General features: G+C 52.4%; 1 long non-coding RNA gene across 1 annotated transcript; it reads left to right on the top strand.

Annotated features, from left to right (window-relative positions):
- The first annotated feature begins 1,210 nt into the window (after window positions 1–1,210).
- LOC115281137 lies at window positions 1,211–3,591 on the top strand. Its single transcript, XR_003904108.1, has 3 exons — window positions 1,211–1,389; window positions 1,687–1,772; window positions 2,341–3,591. It is a non-coding gene; the product is annotated as an uncharacterized LOC115281137 (long non-coding RNA).
- The last annotated feature ends 10,758 nt before the right edge of the window (window positions 3,592–14,349 follow it).

A 14,349-nucleotide genomic window follows, 5' to 3' on the forward strand; every position in this document is an offset into this window, starting at 1 on the left:
AGGAAAGGGACAGATGGGGCCTGGCATGTACAGACACCTGGAAGATCTTAACAGGCAAATAAGCGAATGGTGGCACTGAGCAGTGTGTAGATAGGTGGTTGGGGGTTTGGGGCGGTAAGTAGTTATTCTGAAATTGCTGCCTCCTCACAGCCCCTTTTTTCACGGGGTCCCCAAGGAGACAGCCACACACACAGGCAGAGGGATTATTGCCACAGCCTAGGGGTGGTGCCACTGTGGGGCATTAAAGTCCAGGTTGGGGATACTTAATGGCCCCAGAGCACATGTGGCTGGAGTCAGGTGCCATCCTATCCTCCAGGCCTCCCATGCCCAGCCTTAAAGGGGATGCAGACCATGCAGGTGTGACAGATGGCTTTGTGGGGAGGCTGGTAAGGGCCATGCAGCTGTCCCTCTGGCGGCCACAAAGCTGAGTGCTTTGGGAAGGGATGAAGAATCACTGTATTTTTGTTTTTAAGTTTAATTTTTTTAACTTTTTATTTATCTTGAGAGAGAGAATGAGGGAGAGAGAGAGAGAAAGTGTGTGTGTGTGTGTGTGTGTGTGTGTGTGTGTGTGTGTGACCAGGGGAGGAGTAGAGAGAGAGGGAAAGAGAGAATCCTGAGCAGGTGCTGCACTGTCAGCTTGGAGCCCAACGTGGGGCTCAAACCATGAACTGTGGATCATGAACTGAGCCAAAACCAAGAATTGGATGGTCAAGCAACAGCTACCCAGGTGCCCAAAATCATTGTGTCTTAATCTGTTCAGACCCCTATAACAAAATCCCATGAACTGTGGGGCTTAATCGACAAAGTTAGTTCTCAAGAGTTTCGGAGGCTAGAAGTCCACGAAGAGGGCGCCAGCAGGCCTGGGTTCTGGTGAGAGCTCTCCTCCCGGCTTGTGGAGCTGCCCTCTGTGCTGACACACTGCGGAGAAACCAGGGTGAGAACACGCACACTTTGGTTCTTCCCTCCTTATGAGGGCACTAGTCCCATCGTGGGTCCCCCTCCTCCTGACCTCGTCTAGACCTGATCCCCATCAAAGCCCCACTTCCAAATGCCTTCGCGTTAACCGAGAGGACACAACTATTCAGGTGGGACCATGACACCCAGTGGCAAGGTGATAATAGTGCCACTCACAGCACAAGCCACATCCCTCCCCCCATGACCGTAGGATGTTTCCCGGAACATTCACATCCTGCCGTTCCCCACGGGTCTGGCCCTGGCCAGACGGGACCCATGGCTGAGCCAATGCATGTGGGGTGTTTTAGAAGCCAGTGACATTTAAGGACGTGGCCGTGGACTTCACTCGGGAGGAACGGGGGCTGCTGGGCCCCACACAGAGGATCCTATACCATGAAGTGATGCTGAGGAACTACAGCAACTTGGTGTCCCTGGGTGAGGTTTCCCTGTCACCTCTTCATCCATGTCACATGTCTGTTTCCACATGTGTTCACATATACATGGGCATATTTTTCCCCTGCCTTGTCCCCAGGCACCCATACCCAGACAGGTCTTGCTCTGACCTGTGTCCCCCAGGTGGGTCCCTTCTGTGCAGAGTGGACGCCCCATCCCACACCAGGGAGAGACCTGTACTGTGCCTGGGCATGCACACTGCATTACTGGGCCTGTTGGGGCCCGGCTGGCCTGTGACAAAAGCATCAACATCCCCTTCTACTTTCTAACTGTGCGCAGGACTCCCTGCAAACTAGATGTGCTCTCCACGCTGGAGCAGTGGGAAGACCCCTGGACTATGGAGAGAGATGTCCTCAGAGGTCCAGGTGAGTGAAGTAAATGTCTATCAGGGCAGTTTGTTTATTAATTTCTCCCCCTACCTTTGAGGTATAATTGACAGATCAAAATTTTGTGTGCTTAAGGTGTAGAACACAGTGTTTTGGTACACACTGTGAAATGACTACGCAACCCAGCCAACAGAGATGTCCATCTCCTCACATGGTTGCGATGCTTCCTCTGGGGTGGCAATGCTTGCAGTCAGCTCTCATAGGAAATTTCTGGTATACAGAACAGTGTTAGAACGACCGTCACCGGCTTCAGGTCAGTTTATTTCTCCTCCTGGGGCAAGGAGGTGCAGTGTGCATCCATTGGAACAGAGCTAGTAGGTGCAGGAGCCCGAAAACAAACCCGACAGTCATTTAGCGGTCACTTCGGTCACTTTCCCCAGCATCTGACAGCCACTGATCTGTCTTCCGTGTCTATGATTTCCCTCTTCTGAACTTCTCATATAAGCGAAGTTTATATAAATATATTCACATAAATACACATAAACTCAGTATTTTTCACACAGATACATGTGCTAATATATGTGGCCTTTCTGTATTTGGCTTCTAGCCCTTAAGAATGTTTCTTCTTCTGGCCTCAACTGCAAGAGCCCCGCTGAAAGCCGCAGATTTGCACTGTCCAGTCTGACAGTTGCGCTTCTGTCCGTCCTCCCCAGATTGGCCGTACACATTCAGGTTGGATCCTGAGCATCTTTCTTTGCTTGTGCTTCAGGCTCGGAGCCTGGGCCCTGAGCTGCATGGCTGCCTCCAGACAAAGGTGCTCTGCCCCAGGGGCAGATGAAGATGAGACTCAGCGGGAGGGTTTCTGGCACACCGTGCCCAGGGGAGTCCCAGAAGGCCAGGTGGCAGAAAGACACTGCCAAGCAGTGACACTCAGCCAAGGGGAAGAAGAGCCCAGAGTGGAGCCTTTCAGGAACTTTGCTCTGGCGCTCGTTCCTCATGGAGCATCAGCACAATCCCCCAGGGGCACAGATTCCACAAGCCACATTGGCAAGCAGGGCCTCACCTGTGTTTCATTCCTAGCTCGGGGTGCCCCTGCCAAGGACAGAGTGTGTGTACGGAGGCCCTTGGCACTTTCCCAGACCTTAGTCACCCACAAGGAGTTCACACTGGGAAGGCCACATTCGAGTGTGGTGGGTGCGAAGATGACTTCAGCAAGAAAGCACGCCTTGCAGGCTATCAACGGATTCCCACGGAAGCCCTACACATGCGAGGAGTGTGGGAAGGCCTCTGAAGAGCACGCATCTCGCTCAACACCAGACAATCCACACTGGCGAGAAGCTATACACACGGTGGCAGTGTGGACAGGCCTTCAGCAAGAACTCGTCCCTCGTTAGGCACCAGCGCGTCCACACCGGGGAAAGCCCTATGCGTGTGGCTACTGTAGCAAGCGCTTCCGAGGGGACTCATCCCTGGCCAAGCCCCAGCGGGCGCACCGGGAGAAGCCACACGCCTGCGGCAAGTGCGGGTGTGCCTTCAGCCGGAGCACTTGCCTCGTGCAGCCCCAGCGAGTCCACACTGGGGAGAAGCCGTTCACCGGTGGTGAGGGTGGCAGAGCCTTGGCCGACTCCTCGGCCCTCCTGCTCGCCACAGAACCCGCGGGCAGAGCTGCCCCACGAGCCCCGCACGTGCTGCCAGGCACTCAGCGTCGCTCCTCCCTGGCTGACCACGAGCACTGGCACACGGGGGAGGAGCTGTACACGTGCTGGGAATGTGGGAGAACCTTCAGCGGAGCTCGGCCCTCGGCAGGTACCTGGGGACACACTCAGGTGAGAAGAAGTGACTGTGGCCGCGCCTTCAGCCAGAGCCCCCCCCCCCCCCCCCCCCCCCCCCCGGCCCAGCACCTCAAAATCCATAGTGGTGAGCAACCATTTACATTTACACGCGGTGAGTGCAGGAAACGCTTCGGTGCTCCTTCAGCCCGGTGGGTGCACGCGGGTGAGTGGCCCTACGCGTGCAGAAAATGCGGGAGGCTTTCAACCAGAGCAAGTTCCTCACCCAGCGCGAGAGGATCCACACCGGGGAGAAGCCTTTGGTGTGAGGACACTGCGGGCCGTGCGGGTGCCATGCCTGCGGTACAGCCTTCAGCGGCGGCGCACCTCATGCAGCACCAGTGCATCCACATGGGTGCCAAGCCCTTCGTGTGCATGCAGCCTGTGTCAGAAAACCTTCCGTGAGGCTGCGGCCCTCATTCTTCATCAGAGGATTCACACCGGACAGAAGCCCTCTGAGTGTCACAAATGTGGGAAAGCCTTCAGCCAGAGCGGGTCCCTGGTCCAGCTCTGGAGAATTCATTCCCAGGGGACACCATGTGAGTGCAGCAACTATCAGAAGACCCTTGGCAACTGTTTGGTTCTCATCCATCAGTGAACCGGAGATGTGCCAGGTGTGGCAGAGACCCTGTTTGTCCTTGGTGTTTTGTTCTTCATCCAGCAGGGGGCCCTGGGAGTGTTAGGGCCAGTGCTGAGCTGACGCCTTACACCTCATGCACACCTCTTTCTGCAGGAGCACCTGGTTGGCTGGGTCAGAAGGCGGAGTGAGCCTTCAAGGGGAACAACAGCCCCCCGCCCATTCTCCACGCTCCGGGCTCCGCAGATGTCCGGCAGGTGGTAGGAGAGATCCACAGGTACGGACAGTCTTCTCAGCAGGCCTGAAACCGAGCTCATTTCGGGTTTTGCCTAGGGAAAAATGAAATTTAAAAAGCAAACAAAAAACTTAAAAGATGCTTTTTCTGTTATTTGCGCCTTGTATTAACTCAGGCCATATGGTTTTGGATCACATGGTTTGGTTTTGGGTTGTATTGTTTTTTGGTTTTTTGGTTTTGCCAAAAAGTAAGGTTTATGACGCTGAAATGTTGTGTGTCACAAAGCCCAGCCCTTTAAAAAGGCTGTCTGTGTCATTCATCAGCTTCAGCATGAGGACTTCATTAAAATCAGTCGGGACAGCAACATTCCTGTAAGACTTTAGCACTCCGTAAGCACTTAACACACATCCATCTTCTCAGCAGCCATGGGGTGCAGATACTGTTATCCTGACTTCATAGAAAAGGAGCTGAGATTTTGAGAAGTTAAACCACTTGCCTGAGGCCACCAGCTAGAAGCCACTCATTTTTCAGGATGAAAAGTAGCGTTGGCAGATAGGGGCAGGGTGGCAACAGTCCCCCAGCCCTTTCAGCACACGCCAGGGGTGTTTACTGCAAGGAGGCAGCTCTAGAATGTAACGTTCCCTCAAGCATGTGAAATGACGGGTGCTTGGTCACACTTGAAGGAGGTCAAGTCATCTGGCTGGAGGCAGAGGCAAAAGTAGCTGGGCAGCCATTGCTCGGTCCAGACGTTGGTCACGTGCCTCCCCGAGCCACTCTTCTGTTTCAGCACAGAGGTGGTCTTTCACTTCTCCATGCAGCTTCACTCGGGCTCTCTGCGGCCATCAGGGAGCAGTCTGGCCTTGAAGCCCCTGCTCACAAGCATCGTAGCCCATCTTTCCAGGTTCATTTCCAGCCACCCCACAGGCAGCCTGTGTTGTGTTGTCCAATCCCAGCTCATTTTGGTCTCCTGTCCTTGGAATCGGCTCCAGGGCACCTCGTCACTGGCTGAATCAGAAGTAGCCTGTCCTCCCCTCGTACCCCCAACGGCAGCACCGACATCGTGTCATCATTGTCTGTGTCCTCATTTGGAGCCCACCCTGGACCCCGAGCCTCCTTAGCACACACCCCTGTCTCAGAGGCCTCTGTGGACCCATCCCCTGGCACATGGCAGGGCCCAAATCCACAGGGAATGAGTGAGTGAACCAGTGACACCAAACACAAAACGCCTACAAGGGAGTCCCCAAAACCACCTGCAGGTTCAATGACTCACAAGGACTCTTAGAACTCAGAAAAGGTTGAGATACTGTTTATGGTAGTGAAAGGGATAGATTATAATCACAAAGGTAGACAGTACACAAACTGGGATCCAGGAGACATCAGGCACAAGCTTCCATTTGCCCTGTCTCAGTGCAGTCACGCAGACTGCTCTGCATGCCCCGCTATGAGTGACAATACATATGGGGTATTGGCAGCCAGAGAAGGTCACCCAAGCCTGCTGATATTTACTGGGGGTGACCCCATGGGTGCGGAATGCCTGCATGACTGACCTTAGTTACTGAACCTGCAGCTGTCTCAGATCAGCCTGGTACAGTGTGACTCAAGGTCCCCATCACAAGTCACAGATGTAGCCCAAGGCCCCCAGGAAGGAAAGACTCTTAGCAGGCAGGATATTCCAAGGGCTAGGAGGTTCTCTCAGGAACCATCCCAAGGGCCAATCCATTTTTTGTAACGTGCAGTTTGGACACCCATATCTGCTGAGTTCTACTCTGCTGCACAGTGACCCCGCACAGCTGGTGACCAGTGGCACCTCCTCACCCGGCCAAGCGCCACAGCTTCTACTGCAGCACGCGGGAGAAGAGTGGGTCAGGATGCTCAGGGGTCTCCCAGAAGAAACAACCTGGTTTTGAAGGAACAAGACTGCCTTAAGGGGGGCACCTTCAGGAGAGCATCCTGTGTGAGCCACAGGGACCAGGCTGAGAGGCAGGAAGACCTGGGCAGCTGGGGAGCCTCTGAGGCACCACATGGCATGGATGGGGCAGGCTTGCCGGGGGCCACCCACTCAGCCTCTGTAAAAACAGGGGCCGTGTCTTGGCAGCAAGGTGGAGGGATGAGAAGGGATGTGACCACATCAGTCCTCAGCATAGTTCGCTTCCTTCCTGCGGGGTCGTTAGGCGTAACAGCTAAAACCAGTTCCATGGGTTGAAGCCCAGCGCTCCCCAAATGAGCTCTGGGTCTTCACTCTCTGCCTCTCTTACATTCCTTGTCGGTAAAATGGGGATGGTGACCCCCAGCCTGCAAGGATTTAACGTGTTCACTAGTAGATAAAGAGTGTGTCCAGTGTGAGTTGTCCCACCAGGAAGCGGCCTCCCCATGGGGCCAGGCGAGTGATGGTCACAGGTCGTCTGCGGTCGGGTGATGAGCAAGAAGTGCGACCAACAACTGGCATGAATGGCCCGGCAGGAGCTTGGCCAGCCAGGGGGCAAGGGCAGCAGTTGTAGGGGCCTGGGCTTTCACATGCGGAAGACTGAGCTCTGCTGGCATCCAATGGTCAGGGCAGAGGCTGACACAGCACCACACGAGAGCAGGGGCCTATCCGGAGAATGTCCCTGGGCGATTCAATCTTCCTGTAAGGCCAGGTGGTCTTCAAGTTCTTTGCCTGTTACTATTGAGTACTCACTCGTGTGTGTGTGTGTGTGTGTGTGTGTGTGTCTCATATCAAACATCTGCATGCAAAGAGCTGTCCAGGAACTGTGTGGAGGGCAGGAAGCTGTGGGCACTGGGGCACGGGCTGCAGGAGGCAGAGGCTGGGGCATCCGGGCCCAGCCAGCCGGCCTTGGGCAGGAAGCAAGGGAGAGTCATGGGGCCTGAGGCTGGCAGTTCGCTCCTCAGGGGGGCCCTGGTGGGTGTGCGTCTGCACTTGAACATACCCTCACCCAACATCACACACTCGCACACTGACGGGTTCTCTGCATGACCAAACTCTTCTGAGGCTCTTCTGGCTCTTCTGAGGGATGTTTGACGAGGCCTCAAACCTCGAGCTCCTGTGTCCTGTCTAGTTCCAGGAAAATTCTAGCTAAGTCAGTTTAGGGAGAATCTCCCACCTTCCAAATATGATCACTCTCACGGTCTACTCAGGTTCCTCCCCCTCCCCCTCCTCCCTTTCCCCAGCCTGTGGTGTCTGACCCCCTGGCCTGCCTTCAGGGAGAATCCTGTTAGATGTCCCCTCACCCCTGAGGCTTTCTCTTAGTACCTGTTTGCCCACTGATCCCCACCCTGCTTCCTGACTATAAATCCCCACTTGTCCTCACTGGATTCAGAATTGAGCCCAGTTCTATAACTGAGGTCTATTTCCCCCTATTGCAATAGTTTTTCATAATCTGTTTTTATTATTTTAACTGCTGCTATGAATAACTTTAACAACACACACTGACACACACTCATTTCCACACTTCCACACACATCCCCCACCATAGCCAAGGCAGCTACCTAGCAGGGGGAGCATCTGGGCCTAGCCTGAGAGTGTGAGATTCGGCTAACATGTACAGTTGTGGCATACGCCCCACCTTGGTGCCAAGATGGTCTGTGGGATAAAATCCAGGGCCCACAGGCAGCTGCTGCATCCTCCCTGTAGGGGCTGGGCTGGTCGGAGAGCCCGCCTCTATCTGGAGATGTCTGTATGCATTCATATGTGTGTCTATTTTTTTTAAACATTAAATTTAAAAAGCTTTTTTTTAATTTGAGGTTTTTTTAAATTTTTTAGAAAAGAGAGAGCAAGGGGTGCCTGGGTGGCTCAGTTGGTTGGGCGTCTGACTTCAGCTCAGGTCATGATCTTACAGTTTTTGGGTTCGAGCCCCGCTTCAGGCTCTGTGCTGACAGCTCAGAGCCTGGAGCCTCCTTCAGATTCTGTGTCTCCTCCTCTCTCTGCCCCTCTCATGCTCGTGTTCTGTCTGTCTCTCAATAATAAATAAAAATGTTTAAAAAATTTTTTAAAGAAAGAGAGCAAGCAGGGAAGAGGGGCAGAGAGAGAGACTCTCAAGCAGGCTCCATACTCAGTGGGGAGCCCGACGTGGAGCTTAAGCCCATGACCCTGGGATCATGAAGTAAGCTGAGATCAAGAGTCAGGCGCCCAACAGGCTGAGCCACCCAGACACTCCTGTGTCTATTTTTTTATAACAGCTTTTTAAAATTAATATAGAATTCACATTCACACTTCTAAAGTGTATGATTCAATGGTTTTTAGTATTTTCAGTATGATGTGCAGCCATCACCACTAATTCTAGAAGATTTTTATCACCCCAAACGAAAACCCAATACCCATTAGCAGTCACTCTCCATTCCCCCTCCTCCAAGCTCCTGACAACTACTAACCTACAGTCTATACAGATTTGCCTTTTCTCAATATTCCATATGGATGGAATCTTAAAACATGTGACCTTTGCATCTGGCTACTTTCACTGAGCATGTTCATCCATATATCAGCACTGGGTTCCTTTCTTTTTTTCCTCTTAATATTTATTATTTTTGAGAGAGAGAGAGAGAGAGAGAGAGAGAGAGAGCGAGCGAGCATGAGCAGGGGAGGGGAAGAGCGAGGAGACAGAGGATCCAAACAGGGCTCTGAGCTGACTGCAGCAGTCCAGTGTGGGGCTTGAACTCACAAACTGCAAGATCATGACCTGAGCCGCAGGTGGATGCTTAACCAACTGAGCCACCCAGGGGCCCCAGGACCAGGTTACTTTCTCTGGCTGAACAATATTCCATTGTATGAATAGATCACATTTTGTTTATCCATCCACTGGTTGATGGACATTGGGGGTATTTCCACTTTTTGACTATGATGAACAATGCTGCTATGAACATTTTGTGTGGGCACATGTTTTCAGTTCTCTTAGAATTGATGGATCATAAGGTAACTCTACGTCTGACTTTTTGTGGAAATGCTAAACTGTTTTCCACAAAGGCTGCATCATTTTTCATCCCTACCAGCAATAGATGAGGGCTCTACTGTTTCAATGTCCTTGCCAACATGCTTCGCTACCTGCCTTTCTGATCATAGCCAGTGGGTATGAAGTAGCACCACAGTGTGGTTTTAATTTGGATTTCCCTGACGACAAAGGATGTTGAACATCCATTCATATTCTTATTGGTCATTTGATTTCTTTGGAGAAATGCCTACTACATCTTTGCCCATTTTTTAAAATGTTTGTTTATTGAAAGAACAAGGAGGGGAGGGGCAGAGAGAGAAAGGGAGAGAATTCCAAGCATGCTCCGCACTGTCAGTACAGAGCCCCACACAGGGCTCTAACTCATGGACCCATGAGATCATGACCCAAGCTGAAATCAAGAGGTAAACCCTTAACCAATGGAGCCAACTAGGCGCTCCAGTCTTTGCTCATTCTTAACCTGTTTTGTTGTTTTTTTTTAAAAGAGGGATGTTGTTGTTGAGTTATAAGAGTTCTTGATATATTCTGGATAGAAGTTGTGTTATCTGTGTGTCTATATGGGGATCTGTGTTTGTGCATCTGTATGTGTCTGTGAGTCTAAGTGTGTGGCTGTGTCTGAGCAGGCACGCTTTTGCCCATCACCATGGACACAGGTAAGCAGAGCGTGTCATGATCTGAGAAGAGTTGAGAGGTTCTTATCTCCAGATCTCCATGTTACAAAGTCAGGTTTATTGTCTGCAGGTTATGGAGAAAGACGTAGAGAGCCAGAGAAATGAAGTCATTTGCCTGAGCAGGAGAGAGTAAGAGGTGGAACTGGGAATGGAGATCAGCTGGGTCTCTCTTACTTCCCATTGCATCACCCTGCTTCTTCCCCACGGGTTCTTAGCCTTGCCTACACATTCCAATTGTCTGGATAAAAATCTGGAGCCCAGGCCAAACCCCAGACCAGTGAAATTTGTATCGGTGCTAGTCAGAATAATGCGTCCACTCCCCCTCCAAGATGCCCACACCCTAGTCTCCAGAATCTGTGGATACGTTCCTTTACATTGCAGATAAGAATCTGCAGATGGGGACGCGTATCCTGGGTCACCAGGTAGATCCAGTGTCACCACAAGGTTCTTACAAGTGAGAGAGAGAGGCAGAGGATCAGAGGAGATGAGAGGACAGTGAAGCAGACACAGAACAAGGACTGTGAAAGAGACAAGGAAACAGACTTTCCCCTGGAACTTCTAGAAGGAATGGGCCCTGCCACCATGAAAATTTTAGCCCAGTGAGACCCATTTTGGACTTGTGACCTCCAGAAAGTTAAGATAATAGATTCTTGATGTTATAAGCCACTGTGCGTGTGGTGATTTGTTACAGCAGCAATAGGAAACCAATGCCGCCTCTCTAGACACAAACTAAACCAGTTGGGCAGAGCCAACTGTACCAGGTGAAAAATAGGAATGATGGTTCATAGACGTGACAAAATAGGAACCAGGAGGAGCGCCTGGGTGGCTCAGTAGGTTAGGCGGCCAACTTCGGTTCAGGTCATGATTTCGCAGTTTGTGAGTTCAAGCCCCACGTCAGGCTCTGTGCTGACACCTCAGAGCCTGGAGCCTGCTTTGGATTCTGTGTCTCCTTCTCTCCCTGCCCTTCTCCTGCTTACACTCTGTCTCTCAAAAATAAATATTAAAAAAAATGGGAACCAGGAAAAATCTGGGCCTCTCTTCACTGGTGCGTGGGTGGAGAAGCCAGTTCTGCTTGGAAGCACGGAGGCACCGGGGATGTGAAGCTGGGCTGGACAGAGAAGGCAAGGCTGGAAGCAGGAGCTGCCAGAGAATAAAGCTGTCAGTGGTGCAGAGAGAGTCACAGCAGAGTTGGCAGACTGGACCCACTGACACTGCCCAGAGAGTACCTGGTGCACAAAAGGAGCCCAGTGAAGACATGGTTTATTGTTATTATTATTGGGGGTGAGCATCTTGGGGCTGTTCCTTCTGCAACAGAGGACAGCAAACCACAGGAAGGCCAAGAAGACCCAAGGAGATGAAGGTGAAAAGCCAAAATCCAGTTCAGGGCTTAACGGGTGACATGGGTTTTGGTTGAGGAAAGCAAAGGGTTCCTTGGATTAGAACCCCTATGGTGTGTCTACCAGTGGTCAAAAATGCTAAGGGGCCATTTACAAAAAATATCAAAGCAAGCAAATCCACCAGGCAGAAAGTTAGATGAGTGGGTGTCAGAGGCCAGGGGCAGAGGGAATATGGAGTGACTGCTGATGAGCATGGGCCTTGCTTTTGGAGTGATGGAAGCCTTCTGGAATTAGCAGTGTTGGTTGCACAACCTTGTGAATATACTAAAGAATAAACTAACTGTGTACTTTAGAAGGGTGAGCTTAAGCTATGTGAACTATAGCTCAAAAAAAGTTAATTTTTATTTTTTTAATTTTTATTTACTCTGAGAAAAAGAGAGATAGCAACCAGGGGAGGGGCAGAGAGAAGGAAACAGAATCCCAAGCAGGCCCCGTGCCATCAGTGCAGAGCCCGATGTGGGACTCGAACTCATGAACCGCGAGATCATGACCTGACCTGAAGTCGGGAGTTGGACGCTTAACTGACAGAGCTACACAGGCATCCCCTTAATTTTTAAAGGGGAAAGAATATGGAAAGAGGACCCAGGGGTGCAGGGGACCTGCCCACGCACCAGAGTCTAAGGGTCCCTGAGTAGGGGGTTGGTGTTGGTGAAATATCTATAAGAACACAGACAACATGAATGGTGGAAGAGACCACACTTTACTGTGAAACTTGGTGTCTTATATACCATAGGTGATTACATCTTTCTTTTAATGATTACATTGTTTGTAACTTCTTAGGAATCACATGTTTCAGAATAGATTATTGTTTTCACGGAAGAGAACAGAAAGTTAAAGACATTAAGTACAATACAGAAGATCAAAAAACATAATTTATCACTAAAAATACATCAGCGGGAGTCTTATTTTGTGTATATAGTGTAATATTAACTGAAGCTTATGACAAGGCTATTTTTCGTTAAAAGTTCAAACAATAGGGGCGCCTGGGTGGCTCAGTCGGTTAAGCGGCCGGCTTCAGCTCAGGTCACGATCTCACAGTTTGTGGGTTCGAGCCCCGCGTCGGGTTCTGTGCTGACAGCTGGCTCAGAGCCTGGAGCCTGCTTCAGATTCTGTGTCTCCCTCTCTCTCTGCCCCTCCCCTGCTCACGCTGTTTCTTTCTGTCTCTCAAAAATAAATAAAAGACTTAAAAAAATTTTTTTTTAAAAGTTCAAACAATAGTCTGTGAGTAAGATGCCTCTAACTAGGGGAGAAGTTTCAATCAGAAAATCTGCCCATTTACTGAAACCACAATTACCAAGAGGCATGAACAATAGGAGAACTAACCCCAGTCTCTGATCCACTTAGGTCAAGCAGTCAAGCGCACACATTTTCAAGCAGGGGAAGCAGGGTCCCAAAGGCCACACAGCACTGCACCCCAGTCTCCCAGGACCTTTGTTCTTTTGTCCTGATCCTCAAATGGGGGGAGGGCCAACCGTTATCCAGGGTGGCGCCTTCCTAGACAAGGCTAGGGACTTGGCGATTCCATACACTCCCCCCGGAGGCTTTGCCTCACAGTGGAATCACCTCTGCAGGCTTTTTGGCTGGAGGGGCCCCAACACAGGGGCAAATGCTGGCAAAGGGGAGGGAAGCAATGAGAGCCCAGGAGGTATAGGAGGAGGGAGATGAGACACCTCAGGCCTCCGGGACTGTGGGGGGTGAGACGGGGCGCGGAGACAGCACAGCCACCAGGGCTGTTCCCCGGTGCACAGCTCGCGGTGCGAGCAGGTGTGAACTGTAGCCGAAGGCCTTGCCGCACTCCCTGCACATACGTGTAGACGCTCTGCGGCTGGCCCAGGTGTGGCCGCGGCAGGAAGGCCTTGTGGCCCCGCCGGGCTCCGGCCAGGCAAGGGGCCTCTCGCCTGTGCCGACCCGCTGGTGCTGGCCGAGGTCCGCACTGCCCTTGAAGGCTGTGCTGCAGTCCGAGTGCTTATAAGGCTTCTCCCGTGTGGATCTTGTGACGCTCACTGAGGGTGGCACTCTGCCCGAAGGCCTGCCACACTCAGTGCCCTCACCCGGCCTCTCAGCACTGTGTTTTCTCGGGCGAGCTCCACCTGAAAGCTCTCCCACAATCCCAACAGCTGCACACAGGCTGGGCCGCCACGCTCCTGTCCTGGGCCCCCTGCTGGAGTCTCCTGCTGAAATTCTCTCACACACCCACCTTGCACACACACAGGGCACAGTCTCACAGCCAATCACATGTCCAGGCATCCATAGTATCGCACAATCACATCCATGATCACAGTCACCGTCACTGCGGTCTGGGGCCTTCGTGCTGTACCAGGCCCCCCTGGGCACCGCCATGTCTCTGTCTCACAGACAGCATCACACAAGGTGTGACAACCACACGTGGCTGCAGGATTATCACACATGGTGACTAAGACAGGTCACACCCACCCACACGGTTACACACACAGAAATACCCACAAGTGTGGTCATAGAGAATGACACACGCAGTCCAACCTCTAGAGCACCAGTCACACAGGATAGACACGCAGAATCACCTTACATGGTCACAGTAAGCAACACACAGTGACCCGCTCCCCTCATCCCACGCACCAGGCACGGTTCCGCCTCCCGCACAGCACCCCGACCTCTCAGCCCGGTCGTCCGCCCCTTCACTCATCGTCACCACAACCCCACAGAGGCCCAGACTACAACTCCCGGCGTGCCCCGGGGTGCGCGGGCGGGGGAAAGGGGGAGGAGGGCGCGGGGCGTTCGGGGGATTGTAATCCTGGAGGGCGGGAGCGCGGCGCGGGGCCGTGGAGCCTAACGCGAGACGTCAGGCCAAAATTGCGGTCCGCAGGCAGGCGCGCCGGCTGGGCAGCGCGGCGCATTCTGGGAGTTGTGGTCCCGGCGACGGAGCGCGGAGGCCGCCCAGCCTCGGTGGCGCCTCGGAGCGCGCTCCCGGAAGTGGCGGCCGCCGCGCGT

The sequence above is a fragment of the Suricata suricatta genome, chromosome 16 (genome assembly GCF_006229205.1).
Source record: "Suricata suricatta isolate VVHF042 chromosome 16, meerkat_22Aug2017_6uvM2_HiC, whole genome shotgun sequence".
Lineage (NCBI taxonomy): Eukaryota > Metazoa > Chordata > Mammalia > Carnivora > Herpestidae > Suricata > Suricata suricatta.